The sequence below is a fragment of the Rhinopithecus bieti genome, unplaced genomic scaffold, assembly GCF_001698545.2.
Source record: "Rhinopithecus bieti isolate Rb0 unplaced genomic scaffold, ASM169854v2 scaffold_61533, whole genome shotgun sequence".
NCBI classification, from domain to species: domain Eukaryota; kingdom Metazoa; phylum Chordata; class Mammalia; order Primates; family Cercopithecidae; genus Rhinopithecus; species Rhinopithecus bieti.
The window spans coordinates 1,418,243-1,441,576 of NW_016823925.1; the positions used below are offsets into that span (position 1 = coordinate 1,418,243).

Genomic DNA, 23,334 nt, shown 5'->3' on the forward strand with positions numbered 1-23,334 from the left:
TAATGCAAAACGCCAAGATCAACATTTTTTAAAATTAAAATTTCCTATGCTATTTCTTACAATGCTTATTTTCTTTCCATGGTTTCCACCTAATTGGTGTCCCGTACCTGTGCTGATGTTGAATGTTTTTCCTCCAACTTAACCTATAGATGATTTCTGGGGGGGTGAGGATGGCGCAGAAACCCTTTGAAAAGGAGTGCAAAAGTTTATGTTCATGTGACTACATACATTTTTCAGGAAAGAGGTAATTCTCCCAATACTCTGCAACACAAAAAAGATTCTGAATCACGGAGCCTGGATGTACCAACACTATGTCTTGTGTGTATGTGTCTGGGTATGTGTGTGTTTCCTAGTAAAACTACAGTTTCATATCTTCATAGTTCAATTTCTTCTGCATAGTACTTTTCTAAGAATATGGCAGGAATTTCTAATTTTAAAAGACGTTAAGAAACAGAAGTCACAGTAAAAATCTAATGTGCCAAATAGTTTATAAGAAAATGCAGGAAAAAGGAGTAAAGAAATGAGCCTCCTTGTACATTGTAACATTCTGTTCAAACAAATACACGCACAGATGCTATAGCACAAACACATAACTATTAAATCCTGCGGAGAAGGTAATTTGCGTGGTTACATACATGCTGTGTTAAAGGACTTATTAGAGTAAGTCAGACCGAAAGACACTTCGCCCCGAATATCTGTTAAAGGAAACAGGATTCTGAAAATAGCTGCAGTTTCCAGGGACTTTACAAGGCAGATGAGTGTGAGTAACTGGCGAGAGACTCCTCCTTAGACCGCTGGCATGAAAGCAGTTGTGGATCAGCCAAATAAAGCTGCCAAACTTCCGGAATGATTTATTACGCCTTTTCTACATTTTGTGATCATAATAGGGAAGTGAATAACTCTAGTCCTGCTAAAATGTTTAACCTGATGAATTTGCTAATCAGCAGAATAATCGCTCCCCAAAGAGCTCGTCTAACTCATGGACAGCTGTGAAGTATGTTGTGTTATAGCAGAGGATAAACTAAAGCTGCAGATGCGAATTAAAGATTGCAATCAAGCCTGGCTGCTAAATAATGAGCCTACCCTCGATTCTCCAGGTGAGCCCCATGTCTGGATTCTCCAAGTGAGCCCCAATGTCTGGATTCTCCAGGTGAGCCCAATTAATCACAGGTTTCCTTAAAAGTGGACGAGGGAGGAAGGTGTGTTGGGTCAAAGTGATTCAATAAGAGCAGGATTCAGTTTGTACTGGCTGCCTTGGAAGATACAGGAAAAGGACCATGGGCCAAGGAGTGTAGGTGGCTTCTAGAAGCTGGAGGGGCCAGTGACATTTTATTCCCTTAGTGCCTCCAGAAAGAACACAGCCCTGCTGACACCTTGGTTTTGGCCTGGTGAGACCAACTTTGGACTTTTCTCTTCCAAAACTGTAAGTAATAAATTTGTGGTGTTTTAAGCCAACAGCAGAGGTGTCGTTTCAGTTTGTAGTCATTGCTACAGCAGGACTAGGGAGCTGGTATGCATTGCCGGGACTCACTCCTGCTCTGGCACTTGGGTGGCACTGTAGGTGCCCATGTTCATGGAGGTAGTGAGCAAAGGGGGGCTCTCTTGGCTGGACTGGCCATGTCTGCTTACACAGAGTGCTTCCCTCTTCCACTGCGGTAATAGCGTTGCCTTAGTCCCTGTGCGCTTGGAGTGGTATTCTGTACAAAAATTCTTTGTCAAAGGGACAAACTTAATGAGCTATGATGCCATTCAGACTGATGTGTTAACTTTTAAGCTTTGCTGTGAGGAAGATAATTGTTCTGTGATATGAGGAGTGGCATTGCATGCAGTGTATTTCTTTATGTGCTATTAAAATGCAGTTCACAGCTGTAGACAGGTGGGGTGAAATTAGCACCAGACTGGGAGACAGAAGCCTTGATTTCTTTCGTTGGCCTGTTCACATACAAGCTATGGTTGTAATGAACTTTTTTTCCCCCATAAACATTTTAAAAGCACTTAGTCATGCTCCTCAAAAAATTTTAACATTTGGATTAAAACTGTTGAAACTGTAGATAATCTGGTGGAAAACGAACACCTTAGTACTACAGTTAACAATGGTAAGTTATCTCAATAATTTGAACATGTTATATCTTTTTTTTTAATCTACTTAGGTCTTGTCCTATAATAGTTCCAGGGTTTTTTTTTTTTTTTCCTATAAAGTTCCTGGTAATTCTTATTTGATTTTTCTTTTTCTCCTTAATATAGTGCTTTACTTCTGAATTGTTAGGTAAAAGTTGGTCTGCTTGTTGTCTTAAAGAGATTGTGCTTCTCATATGCCTAGAAAGTTTTTCTTGTGACTTTATATGCCCCCAGGGGATATAAGATGCCATGATTAATATCGTACACCAGGAGAAGGAGTTACAGCCTGTGCGCCTTCTGGTGATCTTGATTAGGAAGAAGGGGAAGGTGGACCTTAGGGGCAGATGGCCTCCAGCATTGAAATGTGGGCTCCCAGATCCTCCATCTGCCCACATCTTGCTGGACACAACCATACTCATCTGCCTGGGCCCCTTCTCTGACTCCCAATCCCCTAACCATTGGGCTGGGAGGAGAAAGAGCTCCGAAGCAGCAGGTTGCTCTCTTCCCTTGCTGTGTGCTTTCACATGCCTAGGGTTGTTGGCAGCACACTGGAATCACCTGGCAGCCTTAAATACTGATGGTGGGTTAAATCCATAGAGATTCTGATTTTGTGCGTTCCAGGTGAGGCCAAGGGCATCAGGCTGTTTTAAAGCTCCCCAGCTGATTCTAATGTGCTGCTAAGGTTGTGATCCCCAGTCCCAGCCCTCTCCTGAAGGCACCCCACTGGCTGGAGAAGATACTAGGCTGACGTTGTTTTTTCTCTGCATTGCCATGGTCACTGGGTGGGCAGGTCCGTGTCCAGGGTAGCGTGGACACTCTTCCAAGGCAGCATCTACACTGCCTGTGACTCTCAGCTCTCCTCCATCTAAAACATCTTAGTTTTACAGTTGTGCTTTTCGTATGCCTAGAAATTTCTGGGCTACATTTCTCTCCCATATATGGACTTAATGACCGTCTATTTTCCCAGAGGCTTTTTGCAGTTTTTATGCTAGCTTTCGATTCACCAATCTTTTCCTTCTGTTAGGTTTAAAGAAAAAGTCTACAGTTCCAGTTAGTCTACTTTTGTAACAGGACCTGACAACTCCACTCTACTTCCCATCCTAAAGACTACAGGAAAAACTAGCCCAAGTGACTGAGCCGGGGGGTCCCAGTCATCAGTAGCATGGGTATTTCACTTTGGAATATTATCAAATAGGTGGGGGTGGGGGGGACCAGCACAGTAGACTTAGTGTCAAGTCCAGGATTTGATTCTTAGCTAAGAAAACAAGTTTCCTCTCTGAGTTGTGAGGATTAAATGTGATAAAATGGAAGAAAGGCCAGGAGTGATGGGCTTTCAGGAGATGCCCGTAGACATTAGCTGAACTTGAACATTTTCAACTTGAATGGGACAGAAACATTAACTGGTGTTGACAGGAGGATCAGCGATGTATCTAATAAGCAGCATTACACACAGCACAAGCTTAGATGTTCCTCAGCTACCACACCTTAGTGCTTGCTCCTCTGTTAGGATTATGTATTAGACTTTGCTATTTACTTTTATTAGATTTTTATATTACAAGAGGGGCACATAGAGCTCATGCAATTTAGTTCATTTCAGACCTGGGCCAGCTTTAGGTGAAAGCTGCTGGAACTAATTTTTATGCCAGGACTTCAAATAGTGAAGTCTATATCAGAACAAAATATCATTATCCCCAGCTCTGGCTCTGACACCAGTTCTTTTGAGGCTGAAAGTTGCCCTGGGGTTGTAAGATCTTATACGACCAATAACAGAAGTCAGTAGAGACTCCTAGGCACAGAGATGTGATAACATATTTAACATTTTGATAGCATTCCAGACAGCAATAGAATAATGCCTTTGGCCAGGAAATCACAGATCCCTACCCACCCTGTTATGGTGGAACTGTGCCCCCTCAAATGATCTCCAGTAGCTGTGAATGTGATCTTGTTTGGAAATAGATTCTTTAGTTGATGATCGGGTTAAGGTTAAGTAAGGTCATTAGGGTGGGCCCTAATCCACTATGACTGAGCTTATAAAAAGAGAAAAAATCTGGACACAGACATGTGTACAACACTGGGATAACATTATGTGAAGATGAAGGCAGAGACTGGGAGATGGAACTACAGGAACACCAAAGATGACTAATGTCCCACCAAAACTAAGAAGAGGGCATGGAACAGCCTCTCGCTCACAGCTGTCGGAAGGAACCAATCCTGCTAATATCTTGATTCCCAGAATTCTGACTTCCAGAGCTGTGACACAAGAAATCTGTCAGTTTAAGACAATAAGTTTGAGGTACTTCGTTACAGTAGCCCTAGGAAACCAGTACACCCCCCTTTCTCTCACTCTACCTTCCAGGAGAAGTGATACTATAGATTGCTCAAACTCAAGGGAACTCCTTAAGTTTTTCGGTGGAAACATGTGAAAAGGCTGATATGTAACCACTATGACCCTCAGAAGCGGCAGTTTCACAGGATGTAGTCAAATATATTTTCCGGTGGGTGGAGCTTTGTGTGAGACATAATCTCATTGGGTAGCTGTCTCAATTTCCACTTTCCTAGTTCAGTGTGGGTGGATGGGGAAGGTGCTCCCAACTGGGAGGTATGCAGGCTGCTTTTCTCGTTGACTTTCCCTTATGCTTCTGGGACATTCTTCATTCTGTGTGGCCAGGGAGCATGTAAACTGGAGACAGAACCCAAAAGCTTTCCCTCCCTAAAAAGACCCAAGGTGGGATGGCCGGTAGGGAAGGTGAGGACCTTGCTACAAAAATTTCAGGACCGAGAAAAGGAAGTATTTCTCCCCCCAAAATTCAATCTAAAAAGTAATATTTAACTTCAATATCTAAAACATAACATGTCCACTAGCCAGATCAGCTGATAGTAGAGTATATTAAGTTTATTTAATGTGGTGTATTACGTATAATATAAGATGTGGGTGGGGTCTCCAAAAGTAAGGGTGCCAAAGGTCTGAAACAGCTTTGGGCATTGGAGCAAATGGTCTTTCCTCTGGCTACCATTGTCTTGTACTTACACCTTCTTCCTGACTGGTGTGTTCTTTGACATTCCAAAATAGTAAGATTAGAGACCTAGTGTGGGTTTGGGACAGAACAGGTAGTAAAGCAATCCCTTACCCTGCTTCATCCCTGTTTATATGTCGATCTTAGGAAAACAAGAGTGCTCTAGACAGTGGGTGAGAAGATTCAAGTACCTCTTCATCCCTGACAATATGCTCTCGTGTCTTTTGTAAGAGTACACAGTTTAAATTTCTAAAATTCATTGCAATAAAAGCGAAACAATCCCTCATAGATTTATAATCAAAGTAATGTACCACTTAGAAAAGATCTGAAATAAGTGCAAATACCTAGTACAATGTTTTATCTTTTAATGACACTTCAATAAAACTAATTACTTTTATTTTCCAAGCAAAGCAAGTGGGAAGAAAAATGTAAAGTGTTTATTCATACACTGCAAGTTTATGAAATTCAAGAGGTAGATATGCAGCAGGGTTTTGAAGAAGAGCCTTTTAAATGGATGTAAGGCTTGGCTATCCCCACACTTGGGATGTGGGTCTTCTAAATGCATGTGAGTCTTGGGTATACCTTAGTTTGTGAAAGTGAAAGTCAGCAAATCCTTCCCCAGTAGGCTTTAACTCTCTTAGTTAAAAAAAAAAAAAAAAAAAAAAAAAAAAACACTAGGCTGAATGGGCCATGTGTATCATCTAGTATGATGACTCGTATGTATATACTTCCATCCTGGGATGAAAGTCCTTAATGAAGGATTTGCAGATTAGGTTAAGAGCGTTATCATTATCTAATTACACAACAAATCCATTCATCTGGCAAACACTTAGTGAATGTCTACTAAGTGCCAGGCATAATGCTAAACTAACTTGTCCAAAACAGCCACAGCAGGGGCACGATAACAGTCCCTGTTGTCATGGAGCTCAGTTGAGTAGGAGGTATCTATAATTTCATGTGAGGATGAGGGCAGTGCAAGGTGCTGGGGGGAGCACTAGCATCTTCATCCATTCAGGCTGCTAGAACGAACTGCCACAGCCTGGGTGGCTTGTAAACAATAGAAATTCATTGCTGGCTGGGCATGGTGGTTCACGATTGTAATCCCAGCACTCCGGGAGGCTGAGGTGGGTGGATCACGAGGTCAAGAGTTCGAGACTATCCCGGCCAACTTGGTGAAACCCTGTCTCCACTAAAAACACAAAAATTAGCTGGGGGTGGTGGCGGTGCACCCCTGTAGTCCCAGCTACTCAGGAGGCTGAGGCAGAAGAATCGCTTGAACCTGGGAGGCAGAGGTTGCAGTGAGCTGAGATCACACCACTGCACTCCAGCCTGGTGACAGAGGGAGACTCCATCTTAAAAAAAAAAAAAAATTATTGCCCACCGTTCTCGAGGCTGGGATGCCCAAGATGAAAGCACCAGCAGATTCAGTGTCTAATGAGGGTCGGTTTGCCCGTTTCATAAATGGCACCTCCTCGCTGCATCCTCACAAGGTGGAAGGGCCAACGCAGCTCTCTAGGGCCGCTTTGATAAAGGCTCTAATCTCATTCCTGAGAGCTCTGCCTTCATGATTTAACCACCTCTCAAAGCACTCACCTCCAAATAATCACACTGATGATTACATTTCTACCTGTGAATTTTGGGGAGACACATTCAGACCATAATAAGTAGTGAGGGGCATTTGACTTGAATTTGAGAACTGATCAAAAAGGCTTTCTGTAGAAAGTGATAGCTGAGGCCTCAAAAACACGAAGGGCTTATCCAGACAAATGAAATAAATGCCCTGGAGGCAAGAAAGCACAGCATATAAGAGCTGAAAGTAATTTGATAGGAGGTAAGGATCCTGCAGAGAGGAGCCTGGAGAGGGAGGCAGCAGCCACATGGAGAAGATTTACCTCTTCCCTGAGGGCAATAAGAAGCTACTAAATAACTTTAAGCAGAGAATGGAAATATTCAGATAATGGCCTGTGTGGTGGAAGGATTAGAGGGAAACTAGACCAGTAAAGAGGCTGCTGCAGTAAGCAACGTGAGAAATGAGAAACAGTGCCACTGGGGACAAAAGTGGGGGACTCCTAAGATAGTGGCAGGGAGCATCAGCAGGATTTAGTGATTGTTTGGGTGGAGGTGCAAGTAAGAAAATGAAAGTTAAGAGTTTAGCTTTGTAGAGTGGTACCTCCCAGTGGAGCTTGAGAACTTGGAGAGAAGCAAGTTTTGCCGAGAAGGTGACGATTGAGTTTTAGATGTACTGATTTGGATATACATACAATATACCCAAGCAGAGATGCTTGGAAAACAGGCACCTGAATCTGATGACCCCTCACTCAGATAGCTCTCAGGGTAGGGGATTCCAGGAAGGAGTACTGAGCTGCCTTGAAGGATGAAGAGTAGTGGGAAGGGGTGCGGCAGGAAATGCTTGGAAGCTGGGGAATGATGGTGAGACTAAAATGCCATGAGGAATTGCAGGTAGTACAGAAGGGTGTGGATGAAAGGCCAGGAACAATTCTTGATGGGTTCTGCCTGTCATGTTTTGTGCCCAAGGAATGAGATAGAGCTAATACAATATTTCAGACAGACGAGAAACCTGATCATATTTGGGTTTTGGAAATTAGACTGGCATTGGCATGAGTGTGAACTGGAAATGGGAATAAATCAGACCAGTTAAAATAATCTAGTTTTATGCCCCTCAAAAGATCAGGTCCTAATCTAACGCTGAACAGAGAGGGTGAGGAAGAAGGAATGAATTTCAGGGATATTGATGTGGCAGAAATGACAGCTATAGCCATGGACTAAATGTGGGAGGTGAGGAAGATGGCAAGGTTGATATTCAGGGTTCTGGCTTGGTTGATGGTGGACCATTTGGTGAGATGGGCACTACCCATCTCAGAGGTGGAATGGCAAGGTACAGGTCTGAGAAAAGCAGGGCAGATGCGCCATAAACCCTGATCTTACAATTGACTGAAAAATCATGAGTCACTAAGACATTCAAATTCTTGATTCCTGCAAGAAACAGCAATTTTAATTACTTTCACCTGCAGTGAAAAATTTGGCATCACTTTAGCCTTTTTTTCAATATCAAGGCTTGGGAATTAGTTCTGTTTGCACAACTACTTTGGTTTTTGAAAGAAACATATTCAACATGTTAAAAATTGACAAAATATAACTAGTATTTGCAGGGATCTCTTTCCCAAATAATGAGATAATTAAAATCTTCTGTTGATGAGAAGTATCTATAATTTGCACAAGCCCTCAAGATGCTATCACATGGCTGATTCCGCTAATTCTTCAAGTTTCAGCTGAGATAAAAAATGGTCAGAAAAGCATTCCCTGAATACCTTCTCCAAACAGGTCCCGTTATTACTATCATCACACTATGTCCTGTCATCCATACCACTTCAACAGCTTAAAAGTATATTTTTATTTACATATTTATTCTTCTCCTCCCACTATGATTATAAGGTCCTTGAGGGTTGATATGGTCTGGATCTGTGTCCCTGCTCAATCTCCTGTCGAATTATTATCCCCAGTGTGGAGGTGGGGCTGGTGGGAGGTGATTGGATCATGGGGGTGGTTTCTGATGGTTTAGCACCATCCCCCTAGTGCTGTTTCATGAGGGAGTTATCAGGAGATCTGGTTGTTTACCAGTGTGTAGCACCTCCCTCGCCTTCCTCCTGCTCTGGGTCATGTCATTCACGCCTGCTTCCCCTTCTGCCACGAGTGAGTTTCCTGAGGCTTCCCCAGAAGCCGCTATGCTTCCTGTACAGCCTGCAGAACCATGAGCCGATTAAACTTCTTTTCTTTATAAATTACTTAGCCTCAGGTTTTTATGGCAATGCAAGAATGGACTGATACAAGGTGAAGACTGTGCTTGCTTCTTCTACCCAGGTATAGCCAGTGGCAGCTTTATGCCCTGGCATATCATCACCATCCTATAAATACTAATTAAGTTCACAGCTAGAGAACAGTCGAGATTCCTGTTCTCAAGGCTCTTTTTAGCCAGTGTCATATTTATGGCTATGTTGGTTGGTAAAATTCAAACTCCTTCTATACTTAAATCAATAACCTCTGCTCAGAACCCTGGAAGTCCCCCAGTCCTTACTTATTCTATTTGCCCTTTTCAGGGAATTCTCAGAATTTTCCTCAACCCACAACTTAAGGACTAACACCTGGCCCAGTGTGCACTAGCTCTGGTACTGAGACCTGTGTTTGTTCACCTTGGTTGGTGTCTGTGCTGTACAGGTTGGTAAATATTTTGAAGGTCATACCTGCCTAGACTTCTAAATCAAACCCAGAGTCTACTTTCTGTTGCTATATAATATGTGGAAACGTCCATAATAATGACATAGAGTAACATAGGAAAAGATCCCTATGGCTAATTATGAACAAGTTCAGTTCATATTAAAGTAAAACCATAACCTCAGGTAGGGTAAACAGATGGGGAGGTCTGTGTGAACATATTTGTGTCAGGGTTAGGAGTTAGGGAGGTCTGTGGCAAGGGAGGATTGCAGAACAATCACCTTTATGTTCTTTTGGATTGAAGACAAAGTTTTATCTCTTCCAAGGAGAGAGAAGAGCTTAATTGAAAAAAGTCAAACTTCGACTGCGAATATATTCCTTAAGTGGAGAGATCCTGGGTGAGCCTCCATCCAGAAGCTGGCTTAATTGGACTCCAACTGGGCAGAATGAATTCTTAATCAGAACATTTTATTTGCTTAAAATGAATATTATAGCAGTTACCCCCTATTTATCAACAAAGTGGCCATTAACAGCCATCAGTGGCTGACCTTGACAGATTGCATTGCTGAAATAATGAAATTTGATGGGTTACTATTAAGATTTGCTAAGGGTTTTACATTGCAGAGCTTGAGACCAGCGAAACAGAGCTGTTTACTCAGGCAGGTTGACCACAGGGAAAAGGTGAGGGAGAGAGTAATGTAAAGCACAGGGAGCTTGATGAAAAATGAATGGCTCCCAGGCAGAATTTCCACAAATGAAATGCAAATTCAGATATATATCTCTTAATCACCATACTGAAAAGGTTGATTACTTAAAATGAGACTCACCAGATGTTTTTGTTGTAGGCAGGAATGGAAAGCTGACTAAGTGGGAAAATATAAATTTATTCTTTAAAGGTCCTAGTTATCTCATAATAGCTGGTAGGAAATTGAACTGAAATCATAAATGGAAAGCAGGTAGGTTCAGAGGGGAATAAGGAGAAAAGCTCAGAGGCAAGAACAGGAGAAGAAATAAGACAATTCTATTGTGTTAGCTTTCCTGATATTTGTAAACTTGGACTGAAGTGCAAAAGAAGTGATTTACTTTTTTTCTCCTAAAAATTCATTGGTTGGCGGCTTTCTTCTTACATAATTTTAGATTGTAAGCATTTTACTTCCCGTATCCTGAAAGCCATTATTAATGTCCATTACCTTCAGACATGAGCCAGCAACAAGAAACACCAACCCAATTTCATTTGAGTAGAACCAGTTTGGGAGACATTGGAAAGGCCTATTCTTAGATTGTTTCCCTTACCTTCCTGGTTTTCCCATCAAATATTTGTTTCTTTGGATCTGTCAAGCATTTTGAACTTACTGGCTTCTGTTTAAAATGCAAACACTTCCGAAGAGGCAAAAACTGAGAACCCATTAGGCTTATCAACTAATACCTTTGCCTAAATAGAGATTCTGTCAGGACAAAAGTGTTGAGGAGTGGATTATTTCAGAGCAATTAGTGTTTGGGAGAGGGAAAATGGCACTCCCAAGAGTTGGAAGAGATCATTTTTGCCTGTCTTACAGTTTCCAAGAGGACGGCCCTTCAGTGGCTTAACTAACCTTTATTGCCAAAACTTTTTGGATCAATAACTCCCAAATTAAAGTCAGTTTTGGTTTCCTCACACCTCTCTATATTGCAAAAGAACCCTAGATAATGAGGAATATTGGATGCACATGGAGATAACCACCTTGTTTATAAGATAGAAATAGATTCTGTCTTGCTATTGCCTGTCCTTCAGTTTCTGGGTCAGTGGTCCAGGATCCCGTTAATTTCTTACATAAGAAATTAGCTGTGGACCTCAATAACCTCTGTCCAACTTTGTAAAATAGAGAACCAGATATGAGTAAGTTCCTTGCCAGATCTATTGTAATTAAGTTACTATAACTTCTGTAAGTGTACTTAACCCCAACAGTCAGTACACAGCATATAGGAAACGCATATGTGATTTTGAATCAATCAGCTTAGGTGTATTATACATTAAAGGAGATAGTTCAAAGCATGTAATTCCTTTTAAGATGTTTTTTATATACATCACATTCATCACTAAGAGCTTACTGTGTGGTAGGTATCACAATCCAGGGGTGCAAAGATAAGAACTGTGTAACATGAGGGCCTATTCTATGGAAATGAATGTATTAGGGAATCTGTTATATTTTGCCATCAAGTTTAATAAAACAAAAACAATAGAGTTAGCCAGGGGGGAAGAGTATTGTATAATCCATTTTGGGATAGATAAAAGGAGACTTTGGGGAACATAGAGCCCCTCCTGTCCCATAAGAAACTCCAGAAACAGAAAAGAGAAACAGGAAAACCAAAACTGGCTGACCACTCACTTGGGAGATCGTATTTGTTAGTGGCTTCTGCTAAATGAGCTCTGTGAGACAACTTATAACTTACGTAGCTCTAGAAGTGCCCTCTAGTTGATAATAAATAGCTTGTAATATGTCTGGTTCATATAATAAAACTTTATTTGAATGCCACTATTGTCAGAACATGTAGAAAGATACTATATTTGCACTACCTATAAAATGCTATTTGTTCTACAATGGTATACAATTATAGGGAGATAATTAAAATGCTTAGACTTTTCAGGCACTTGCCAGTCATTTCTGTGTAAATGACTTAAATCACTAATTATAAAACATTTTAATTTAATCCTCAAGATACCTCAAGGACCTCCACCCGCTGATATTCTTTCTGGTACAACACTAGTTACCATGTGCATTGGAGAATCAAAATTGATCTGAAATAAACTGCAATTTTGACTCTTTAATTCAGACTTATTTTCTCAACAATTAGTCAAAATTAGTTAAATAAGGTGAAAGTATAAATGGTTATACAAAACTCTTCATTTCTTATGAAGACTATAAGGGCAAATATACTTGAAAATAAAAGGCTTAACTCTCTCTTTTAAAATAAGAGAACCCAGTGTGATAGCTCTGATGCTCAAAAAATACAAAGAGAATAAGAAGAAAAGTTCTCTTTTCTTCGAGCATTTTCCTTTGTGAACTTGTAATTGGCCTGGTGTGGTGGCTCACACCTATAAATTTCAGCAATTTGGGAGGCTGAGGTGGAAGGATTGCTTGAGCCCAGGAGTTCAAGACCACTCTGGGCAACAGAGCAGCACCTCATCTCTACAAAAAATACAAAAATTAGCAGGAGTTCAAGGCTGCCGTGAGCTATGCAGTAAGCTGTCACTGCACTCCAGCCTGGGCAACAGAGTGAGACTCCCTCAAAATGAAAAAAAAGAAAAAGACAATCATATGAAAAAAGCTCAACATCACTGATCATTTGAAAATCAAAACCACAATGAGATAACATCTCAAGCCAATCAGAATGGTGATTATTAAGAAGTAAATAACATGCTGGCAAGGTTGTGGAGAAAAAGGAACACTTATACACTGTTGGGTGGGAGTGTAAATTAGTTCAACCATTGTGGAAGTCAGTGTGGTGGTTCCTCAAAGATCTAGAGGCAGAAATATCATTTGACCCAGCAATCACATTACTGGATCTATACCCAAAGGAATATAAATTATTCTGTTATAAAGACACATGCACACCTATGTTCACTGCAGCACTATTTACAACAGCAAAGACATGGAATCCACATAAATGCCCATCACTGATGGACTGGATAAAGAAAATGTGGTACATATGTACCATAGAATACTATGCAGTCATAGAAATGAGATCATGTCCTTTGCAGGGACATGGATGGAGCCTGGAGACCATTATCCTTAGCAAACTAAACCATATACATGTTCTCACATATAAGTGGGAGCTAAATGATGAGAACACATGGACACATAGGGGAACAACACACAACTAGGGCCTGTCTGAGGGTGGGGCCTGGTAGGAAGTTAGATGATCAGGAAAAATAAGTAATGGGTACTAGGCTTAATACTTGGGTGAGGATATAATCTGTACAACAAACTTGTGCCATGACACAAGTTTACCTACGTTGACAAACCTGCACAGGTACCCCCTGAACTTAAAAGTTCATAAAATCCTTCTAATTATAAATTCTTTCTTTGGCTCTTTGAGATGAAAAATATTTTAAATATTTTAAAAGGCCCTTGCAGGTCTTACAAGCCAGGAGTGTCATTTTCTAGAACCAAGGAGCCATCTCTCTGACACAAAGGAGACAACACTCCTATCTTGTGGCTTCGTTAAGTAGGTAGGAGCCTAAATTTCCGAGGAGCCTCTTCCTCCAAGTTGCAAAACTACTTCTTGTCATTAAGACATGAGAAGTTTGTTTTTCCCTTTATATGACACTAATTAGCTAACACAGATGGTCACCCCAATTACCAGGTATATTTAGGATGAACTATGTGAAGCACATGATGCTGTCAAATTCTTATTTGAGGACCGGCTAGTTGTTTATCTAGAGAATGCCTATGTAATAGGATGCATCTGTTTGGCTGTATAAACGAGTGAGATTTGTCTTTGCAATCCCTCAGTGGATTCCCTGTATGTGTATCACATTCTGTTTTGTGTTTATTCAATAATAAAGCTGCTTTCTTTCTCTACTATATAAAAAGGGTTTTTTTTAGGTTGGAAGATGATTTTGTCTTTAAATTTACCCAACCTAACCTCATATTGATTTTAGATATATTTTACACACTCTTAAAATACGCTCTTAAAATACATGCCCTAAAACCCCAGCAGATGTTAACATTAGCTTTACTGCCTAAGGCTTAACCATTCATATCAAAACTGATTCTCCTTCCTCCAGATCTTGCTGAGTCACCCTAGAACATGTTTTGCCACCCCTCCTCACTCACTTCCTGGGATTATCACTGATAATGCTCGGCAGTTTTAATTTAAATTACAGGATTTTTGGTATCTCAAATAATGAGATAACAGCAAGTAGACTACCTTAAACATCACGCATCAGCTAGCTGAGAAAGACTGCAAATGATAGGAAGGAGGCTGAGCTGTTGAGGATTTAAGGTCAGTGAGTATATAACAAAAAATGAAATATTACATGTCTAGAAAGGCAGGACGAAATGAAGCAATGGCTCAAAGTTCATCAACAGAAAAGAAGCAATATAAGAGATTTCAGCCTTAAGGTCTAGCAACAGACAGCAATACAAAACAATTCTGGCTCTTCTAGGTAAAGATGCTGACCTAAACCAGTCCTGTGTCACCTGGACTGTACCTGGAGCAGCAATGTCCATTGGAACTTTCTGTGACGGAAGGGTTCTGTATCTACCGCCCGGTGCGCTAGCCACCAGCCATGTGTGTACTGACCACTGAAAATGTGGCTGGTGTGACAGAGGACTTGAATGTTAAATTTAAGTTGATAAAACAAAAATGAAATGGCAATATATATGGCTAGTGGCTACTCTATTGCACAGCATAGAACTATATGATTCAAGGGAAGATGATTTTTGGGGTCATTTACTTAAATATTACAAGGCCTGTGCTATTTGGAGAGAAATCTCATGTGTAGGATACTGATCAGCATTTATCACTGATTGGAAGATGTACAGATACTACAGTTGAAGTCCTAGATGTTGTTGGCAGTGATGGAAACATTTGGGTGCTTGAGACGAGGTACCCTTTTCTGGGTTCTCTCCAGCCATCTCCTGAGACTACTTGCTGTATTTTTCACATATTTCATTATTTTCAAGTTCTGCTATCTTTATCTTGCTCACATCCCGGGAATCATAAGAGGATTAATTCGTGAGTTTTATAAATTGTTTTATAGGTTAAAATTCCCTATTAAAGTGTCTACTACTATCTGCAGTCCTGACTTGGAGAGATTAGACTTCTGACAATTCCCATTTATAGGATTTGGAGCAATGCATCTGTGCTATTAGCCCAGGAGGCAGGCCCACACAGATTCAGTTAGATTAAGCAATAAGCTTCCCGATAGGCTTACCGAGAAAGCTGACTTGCCCTTCAGCCTCAGCCTGGCCTCATGGTTCCTCCCTTCTCTACCTGCTTCCTGTCCTAGAGTCTATCAGCCCCTTTGCAGAGCTAGCCTGTACTGCCTGAGGGGCTGTGCAATCAACTCAGGCCTTAGGGGAGACAGCAGCTGAGGAATGTAAGTGGTACACAGTGTAAATAGTAATTCACTTGAAGTCACAAGACCTGGCTTTGAGTCCCAGACTTGCCTTGTTAATTAGGAAATTCTGACTAGGTACTTAGTCTCTTTGAAACTTAGTTTTCCCATTCCCATTCATTTAACAAATATTGAGCTAGATACTGTGTTAGGAACTGGAGAGTCATCAGTGTACTAGACTAAAAACCTCTACCCTCATGGAATTTACATTTTCAGCAAGAGGAACTGAAAATAAAACATAATAAATGCATTGTATAACACATCAGAAGGTAATAAGTAGGCTGGGCATGGTGGCTCATGCCAGTAATCCCAGAACTTTGGGAGGCCAAAGTGAGTGTATCACCTGAGATCAGGAGTTCAACACCAGCCTGGCCAACATGGTGAAACATGGTCTCTACTAAAAATATAAAAATTAGCTGGGTGTGGTGGTATGCGCCTGTAATCCCAGCTACTTGGGCAGCTGAGGCAGGAGAATCGCTTGACCTGGGAGGCAGAGGTTGCAGTGAGTTGAGATTGCACCACTGCACTTTAGCCTGGATGACAAGAGCGAAACTCTATCTCAAAAAGTGGTAAGTGAGGGAGATAAATAAAGCTTGGTAAACTGGATGGGGAATAGATGGGCGAGAACATGGTTTCTGTGGGGGAATCGGGATAAGCCTCACTGAGAAATAGATATTTGGGCAAAGGCTTGAAGGAAATAAGGCATGTACCTATCTGTGAAGAACCCTCCAAGTTTAAGTCCAGAAATAAGAGAAACCTGAAAATAAAAATTGGTTGTTGACCCTCACCTAGAGATAAATTACCCATAAAATGCCTACTATATGCTAGGTGCCAAATACTTATTTACATTTAAAGGCTGATGCTGACTGACTTCCTTCATCATGGAAAATGAAGGTTATCCCAAATATCTTGACAAGTTAAAAGCATCTCAGGATGCATATATGCACCAAGCTATCTCATAATATTTGTATGTAATATACAAAACTGTTAGCCAATTCTACATGGAAATCTGAGTTGCTAATTTCTCCAGAATCTCACTTCAAGGATTTTCGAACAGTGAATAATCTTTCAAGATGGAGATAGTGTCTCCATCTGGAGCAAAGGTCAGGTTTGCTTCCTGATCATTATGAAGATTTGGGTTTGTTCAGCTCAGTTTTCTTTCCTGTAATGCAATCCACTGTGTCTGTAGTTGCCATGTGGCCCTCTTTACATAACCCTGTGAAAATTGGGACTTGGACAACCAGTGCAAGAAAGTGGTGATACTCTGGCTATTGTACTGTGGTGAATCTCTGATCCAAGAATCTCATGTCTTCTGCCAGCATCCATGAAACTGCAGCAAGATAATGTGTGAGCCTGCAACTAGAATAAAATCCAAAACCTGCCTTTAAGTCTTGACATCTATGATTTGAGATAGAGATTTTTTAAAGAGAATATTTAATCTAAGAACTGATAATAAACCATATAAACATCAGTTATGGCAGGATTTCCTGAAATCTAGAACTTTTTGTCCTGAGTGAAGTACAAAGTACCCAGATTATAAAGCAGAAAATAGAATGGTTCATCAAATGTCCCAGCACCACCGCAGAGATAGTTAATTCTTAAGTAGCTGGTTTCCTTAGGCAACTGGAAATCTAGATAATATTGTGAATTTAATTGACTACTAAGGGACATTCTCTATTTTTAAACATTTTTCTTTCCATCTTTCTGAAGTGATGGGAATACCTTTTCCCTAGAAAGGTCAGACTTCAGGAAGCACATAACATTTAAATAATCTGAAAGCTCAGCATCCCTGGATGTGCAAAACTGCCAGAGCTGGGTCAGAGGGTCAAGCTGAATGGAATTACTGAAGGCAGCTATATGGCTGGAAATGCAGTCTGAAGATGAAGTGGAAAGTTAAGCTCTAACAGCTTGGTATTGAGATTTAACATTTGTACAAGGTTGTTGACGATAAAGGCAATTGCCAAGAACAAGTAAAACTATTCAGAAGTTCATAGATTTGAGGGGGTCATTCATAGGACCAAAAGAAAATGCCACCTCAAGGAACTGTGTATTACCTGTGTCTAATATTTCCCCAAAATACTGCTAATTTTTTTTCTTCAAAATTAGGTAATTAGCACCCTTACAGATGTATCATTTTTACTATTAAACGGAGTTCTTTGAAAGAACCTACTCACAGGGGGTATATATGAAATTCCCTATGTTCAGCTGAGTTCCTATTTTATCCTGTATGCAGCATTTCCATTATTTGTCCTTGGGCAATTCCCGAAGGAAGTCTAGGGCAATTTTTCATCCTTGAAGCATCTAAATGTGCTCTATAAACTATATTCTATATTCACCAGTTACTTATACAGTGTCATTTCTAAATGTGGAACAAAAAAGTTATTTACTGCCACTATTGGCACACAAATTCAATATGTATTAAAATATTAAGAAGTGTTAGAAAAATAAAACTTCATGAACATCTTTTAAAATTTCCGGATACATTATTAAATAAACAGTGACTGGACTCATGGTGATAAAGTAGCTTAAGGAATCTGAAGAGACTAAAAAGGGAAATTAGATTAAAGGAATACAAAGTGATTGAAGTAGATACGTCACCAAAAGCACAAGCAAAAAAAAGGAAAATAGATAAACCGGACTTCATCATTATTAAACACCTTTGTGCATCAAAGGATATTACCAAGACAGTGAAAAGACAACCTACAGAATGAGAAAAAATATTTGTAAGTCATATGTTTGATAAGGGTTTAACATCCAGAACATAAAGAATTTCTGAAACTCAACAAAAAGATAAAACAGCCCAATTAAAAATTGGGCAAAGAATTTGAATAGAGATTTCTTCAAAGAAGATATACAAATGACCAACAAGCACATGAAATGATCAACCTTGGTAGTCATTAGGGAAATGCAAATCAAAATCACAATGAGATAACCACTTCTCACATGCTGTGATGGCTATAATAAACCAAAGGAAAATATTGTTGAGGACTTGGAGAAATCAGAACACTTGTATGTTGATGGTGGGAGTGTAAAATCATACAGATGCTGTAGAAAAGTTTGACAGTTCATCAAAAAGTTAAAGGTAGAACTATCATATGGCCTAGCAATTCTACTCCTAGGTATATATCCCAAAGAATTAAAAACAAGGACTCAGTTATTAATATGCCAATGCTCTGAATTGTAACATTATTCAGAATAGTCAAAAGCAGAAACAATCCACATATCCAACAGATGAATCAATAAAATGAGGTACATATATATAATGAAATATTATTCAGCCATTAAAAAATGAAGTTCTGATATGTACTATACTACAGACCCTGAAAACAGTATGGTAAGTTAAATAAGCCAGATAGAAAGAACAAATGTTGTGTAATCGCACTTGTATAAAATACCTAGAACAGATGAATTAAGAGACAGCAGATTAGAGGTTACCAGGGAGTTGAGTTGGAAGGAGTGGGGAGTTATTGCTTAATGGTTACGGAATTTGTGAAGGTGAAAAAATTTGGAAATAGATAGTGGTGATGGTAGCACAAGATGGTGAATGTAATTTATGCCACTAAACCATTATACTTAGAAATGGTTAAAATGGCAAATTCTCTATTATATATTTTACTGCATAAAGTATATGACTTTATTTGTGACTTTTAAAAATATGAATTCTAAATTGGGCAAATATATATATAAAGGATTTTTTAAAACAAAAAAGTGAAGAAATTATTGGGGTCTAGGTAAACGTACCTGAGATAATTACAGGCAAGTGAAACTGAAAGGACAGACTACTGTAGGGGTAGAATAAATCAGATCAAATGCTTAACTACTGTCTTGAAAATGCTACTTTATTTTTAATGGTCAAGACTAGAAACAGAATTGGAAGAACAGTTAACAGATTGTGCTATGCCAATACGAGAGAATAACTTGCAGGCATTAAAGTCACTATAAAGCCCATGTAGAAAAGCAAATACATTGACAATACAATGTTATGTGAAAGGATTAGAATATAAAACAGTATATGACATTATTGCAACTTTGCTAAGATACGTTGTATGTGGCAGACAAAATATGAAAACAGTTGTGCTAGGATTAAAACATTTCTACTACTGTTTCTTTATTGTTAATTCAGGTTTTTAGGAAAAAGGATACGTGAAAACATTGGTTTAATACCTTGTATCTCTATTAGTAATTATCTATTGTGCAAAATAACTTTGGAGATTCAGGCTAGCTTCTCTTTATTCTAGAGTTGTATCCATTATATACTGTTTTACCATGCAGATTTGTTATGTCTAAATTGGGCTGTGATTAGTGATATTACAGCTAAGCCAGGGATTTAAAGAAGTTAAAAGCTAAAGAAATTCCACAATGAGTTTTACTTGGGATCTCACTAAATATTCTTATTTAACTCCAATATTTCAAGGTTCAACATATATAACTAAGATTATATAGTTTGAAATTAGCTTAGGAATTCAGTAGTCCAAGTTCTTTTAACAAAGGAAAAAACTGAGATATACAGCCCATGTGCTGACAAAAGCCAGACAGTAGCCAAGGTTGCCTAAGTCTTAATACTCTGCTCTTACCATTATGCCAGAGCAATTTCTTATCTATCCTCAAACTCTACATTACCAAGTAGTATAGACACATGCCTGCATGAGCTTGGTGCTAGAAGACATAACTTCAAAAGGATGCTAACTTATTGCTGTTTACTTGTACTAAATTAACTGAACCCATTATCCCTTCTGACATTGTGAGAATTACTTCAACTTAGCAGTCGTTGGACTTCAGCACATGCTAGAAGCTTAATGTGGAAGTGCAAACGCAACCTGATTCAGATTTCTTATTCCATCCTTGTGAAAAAGCTATTCCAAATCCATAAATTCAGTGGGTCAATTTTGATCTGAAAAGCGAAATCAGTAATGAAAACATTGCCTCCTTTTATGATTATTCAATTCTACTTGAAGCAAGAGACTGGAGGAAAAAGCCACCTCTTTTGGTCCATCAGTTCTCTTTTGGTCTAATTGTATTGCCTAACTATTATAGGCTGCTGAGCCACTGATCAGGCTGCTAACTAAACAGTTTTCTATCCTATACTTATCCATAATGGAAAAAGAAAATAAACAAGCAATTTGGAAAATACATTATTTAGCATTACTCTTTCAATAGGGTCTAGGCTTTAGTTTATTACACGAAGAGCCAACCCAATTTCAAAATAATTACAAAGTGTTAGTAAACTCTCCAGGTAGGCACACAGAGACATGAGTTGCAGATAACACTGCATGTATTGGTCAGGCCAATAAGAGGTTTCAGTATCTTTCCCTGCATTTTTGACACCCAACTGGCTTGGAGTATGGCTCTGTGGGTCACGTGGAAACTTAGAAGTAGAGTCTTTTGCCAACAGGACAAAAGCATCTTTATTCAGAGGCTTGCTGACAATTTTAGGTGTTGAAACGCAACAGTAGAAAATGGAATTATAGAGCTGGAAAGGATTATCAAAATGTAATTTCATTCTAGACAAATCCCGCATAAGATGTGATTTTCTGAACTGTTTCAGAAGACCGCCATGGAAATTAGTTGTGTCTTCTATTTTTCCTCTTTAAATTCTGATAAATATCTTATTAGTGGACAGTGATATCTTTAAAATATCATGGTGTTCTTTCAAATCTGAGACGGTACTTTTTTACTCTGACTAATTTGGAATGAAAACTACACTTAAATGTAGACTTTAAATCAAAGATAATGTGAGAGAAAATTATAAGAAAGTGATGTGCACCTGCTTAAGGAAATCAGAACTGGTTATCAATGGCCAGTTTGAGCACTTATTAAGCACCTGTTTTACCAGTGGTGAGGAACTCAAAGACAAATAAGACACAGCCCCTGTCCTTGAGAGGTTAAAAATCTAGCATGCTGGATTGCATGGTTTATTTGACCACTCTATACTACTAACGGAAGTGCTAACATTAACAAGCGTATGTGCAAAAAGGATATATGAAAACATTGGTTTAATACATTGCATCTCAATTAGTAATTATTATGAAAAATAACTTTGGAGTTACAGGCTAGCTTCTCTTCTATAGTTGTATCAATTATAGACTATATTAGATAGACTTGTTATGTCTAAGTTGGACTACAATTATGATTTGTTATGTCTGTTTATTTGACCACTCTGTATACTACTAATGGAAGTGCTAACATTAACAAGTATACGTGCAAAAAGGACACATGAAAACATTGGTTTAATACCTTGCATCTTTATTAGTTTAATACCTTGCATCTCTATATACAAAAGGCCTGAAATATAAAAAAGTGTACATGCAGTATAATTCATGAGTAGATGTTAAAAGTCTGCTCCAATCCTAAATGGATAGTTTAGGCAGTGCTTCTCAGAGTGTTCCAATTTTTGGGCTTCCCATTAGTCCCTACTCAGATTCTCTGGGAATGGGCCCTGAGAATATGTATTTCCCAGTAATTATTATTATTGTTGTTATTATTTTGAGATGGAGTTTTGCTCTTGTTGCCCAGGCTGGAGTGCAATGGTGTGATCTCAGCTCATTGAAACCTCTACCTCCCAGGTTCCAGTGATTCTCCTGCCTCAGTAGCTGGAATTACAGGTGTCCACCACCATGCCCAGCTAATTTTTTATATTTTTAGAAGAGACAGGGTTTCATCATGTTGGCCAGGCTGGTCGCAAACTCCTGACCTCAGGTGATCCACCTGCCTCTGCCTCCCAAAGTGCTGGGATTACAGGCATGAGCCACCGCACCCGGCCACTGCCATTGTTTCCTGACTTTGCCTAGAAAAGTTAGCCTTCAGAGACAAATTCTCATTCAAAGGTGAAATCATCTTCAGTTATGAGTGATTATTTTTGCTTCTATTTTACTTTCAAACTTGTCTGAGAACGGTTAGTCTGGATGTTCAGAAACACTTCACTTTCACAATTCAGTCATATTCTTGTCTTTCATTCAAATATCCCCAAACATAGGCAGGTGAGCAAGTGCTGGCTAAGGCAGTTCACTGAGGAAAGGGCTAGAGGGGGAGAGTTCTGAAGGCCATAACCAGGATCTAAAAGAAGTTCATTCCCCTGAGGAAAATTCCCTATTAACACTGTTCCCATAATTGCTTTCACTTTTATGAGAAATGTAAACAGTCAAAAATGAAACCTCATTAATAAAATGAAAATATTTCTTGCTGGAATTAATAAAACTCTCTCCTGCTGAGTTTAAAGCACCAAGTTATTGAAAAGACAAAAGTGCGACTTTCAGCTTTTGCCTGACAATTGGAACGTGAAATTCTCATGGTATGTCTCTCATTCTTAGCTTCTGTCTACAGCCAGCCTTGCCAAAACTATTTCCATGGAAACAGACATCAAATCTGAAAATATTGAAAAAGCTACCACCGGGATGATCATCTAAACTCATTTGCTATACTTTGCCAAGTAAGGTCGCGGGTGTAAAAAGGCGAACACGGGCTGGCATCCTAGTATAAAAATGACTTTACTATCAGGGGAAAACCACAAGGGCCTCTCAGGGAACCATGTTTCTCCTTCTATTTCCCTATCCCTCTTTTGTTTCTTTTTCCCTGCCTTCTCATTTATTCATTCGTTCCTTCACCCAATATAATCGAGTTCCTATTTATGGTTAAATACATGTACACATACTTGTTTTCTCCCTTGTAGGTCAGGAATACTGATGCATGGTTTTCAGAGAGAAACCAATAGATACTCTCTGGCATTCTATCTAGGAAGCATCTCTGTTTAAACAGATACAAACAATGGAAGGGTAAGGTTGGTGTCTTGCCATCCCTGGCATCTAACACAAAATGGCTCCATCAACATTAGGAATCCTGATGCCTGAACAGAATGGTTGGAGCTACAGTAGA

At 39.4% G+C, this 23,334-nt stretch overlaps 1 protein-coding gene and 1 long non-coding RNA gene across 2 annotated transcripts in view; one reads left to right on the forward strand and one right to left on the reverse strand.

Moving 5' to 3' along the window:
• HTR2A (5-hydroxytryptamine receptor 2A) overlaps nucleotides 1-23,334 on the reverse strand; it is a 64,736-nt gene that overhangs the window by 20,686 nt on the left and 20,716 nt on the right. The gene's annotated exons all lie outside the window — the stretch shown is intronic.
• Nucleotides 1,339-5,485, forward strand: LOC108521969 (uncharacterized). Its single transcript, XR_001883322.1, has 3 exons — nucleotides 1,339-1,423; nucleotides 3,143-3,284; nucleotides 5,280-5,485. It is a non-coding gene; the product is annotated as an uncharacterized LOC108521969 (long non-coding RNA).